Below are 1,387 nucleotides of genomic sequence, written 5' to 3'. Positions count from 1 at the left end.
GATCCTGCCCCTCTGCCCCGCTCTGGGGAGACCCCCCTGCAGTGCTGGGGCAGCTCTGGAGTCCTCAGCACAGCAGAGACAGGGACCTGCTGCAGCGGGGCCAGTGGAGCCCCAGCAAGGACCTGAGGGGGGAACCTCTGAGCAACCTGCTCTAGTTGGGGATATCCCTGCTCCCTGCAGGGGGGTTGGACTTGATGACCTTGAAAGGTCTTTTCCCACCCAAACCATTCCACAATTGGCGTTTTCAGTAATGTAGTGACTTCTCACCTCAGCCTGGACATGATCAAGAACCAACCTCTTTTGCCTACACAGCACCACGTATAAGGACATTTCTGCTTCAGAAGGCTTCATCTAGCACCAGAGAAGAGATAGCTGGTGGGAGTGGACAGCAAGATAATATATTTATCAACCCAAGAGATGATGCTTTTAGCATCCTAGCACCCAAGTACAGTCTGTGAGCTTCATGCAGCAGCTTTACACACAGCCCAGCAGAAGAGAGAAGACAGGTTTGAAACCTCTATCATGCCAAGCATGAGATGCTAGAGTGAAGAAAAACAGTCAATGGTGAGACCAAGGACACTGTCCATAGGAAGAGAAGCTACTGAGAGGGCTAAGACTTCATGCCCACCCCTTTCTGGCACTGCTGGGAGAGGAGGTTGGCTGTTTCCTGAGCAAGGGAAAATATCTCCTGTGTAAGGAGCTGAATGACAGCTCTCTTACTTTGGACTGACAGCAGAGAGCTGAAGGACTCAACTATTGTTAACTCATGACTTTCTGGCCATGGTGAGCTCCCTGAAGCCAGGAGAGATGTACAACAAATAAATCTTCCTGGAATAGGCCTCTCTCTGCTATACACATAATCATTTCCAGTTCTATTTGTTCTGATCCCTCCCTGCAGCCATCTCACAAGTTTCCTTGAGGTGCTCTCTGACAGGACTCTGCAGAGAAGTGAATCTTACTGGAGATTCTAGAATTACAGACTGGTGTGGGTGGGAAGGGACCATTCCAGGTCACCCAGTCCAACCCCCCTGCAGGGAGCAGGGACATCTGCAACTAGAGCAGGTTGCTCAGAGCCCCGGCCAACCTCCCCTGGAATGGTTCCAGGGATGGGGCAGCGACCACCTCTCGGGGCAGCCTGGGACAGGGGCTCAGCACCCTCAGTGTCAAACATTTCTCCATTCTCTCCAGTCTCCATCTACCTCTTTGAGTTTCAAACCATCCCCTCCTTGTCCTGTCCCAACAGGCCCTGTGAAAAAGTCCCTCCCCAGCTTTCTGACAGGCTCCTGAAAGTCCTGTCAGGCCCCCAGAAGGTCTCCCCAGCTGGAGCCTTCTCCTCTGCAGGCTGCCCAAGCCCATCTCCCTCCTGCTGGGGCTCCAGCAGAGGCGG

General features: G+C 53.2%; 1 protein-coding gene across 1 annotated transcript in view; it reads right to left on the bottom strand.

Annotated features, from left to right (window-relative positions):
* The window catches only part of POLD3 (polymerase (DNA-directed), delta 3, accessory subunit), a 37,820-nt gene that overhangs the window by 17,336 nt on the left and 19,097 nt on the right, over positions 1-1,387 (bottom strand). The gene's annotated exons all lie outside the window — the stretch shown is intronic.

This window comes from Merops nubicus, unplaced genomic scaffold (assembly GCF_000691845.1).
Source record: "Merops nubicus isolate BGI_N331 unplaced genomic scaffold, ASM69184v1 scaffold7125, whole genome shotgun sequence".
Classification (NCBI taxonomy): domain Eukaryota; kingdom Metazoa; phylum Chordata; class Aves; order Coraciiformes; family Meropidae; genus Merops; species Merops nubicus.
The sequence above is the reverse complement of the archived record's forward strand: the minus strand, read 5'-3'. Positions and strand labels throughout refer to the sequence as shown.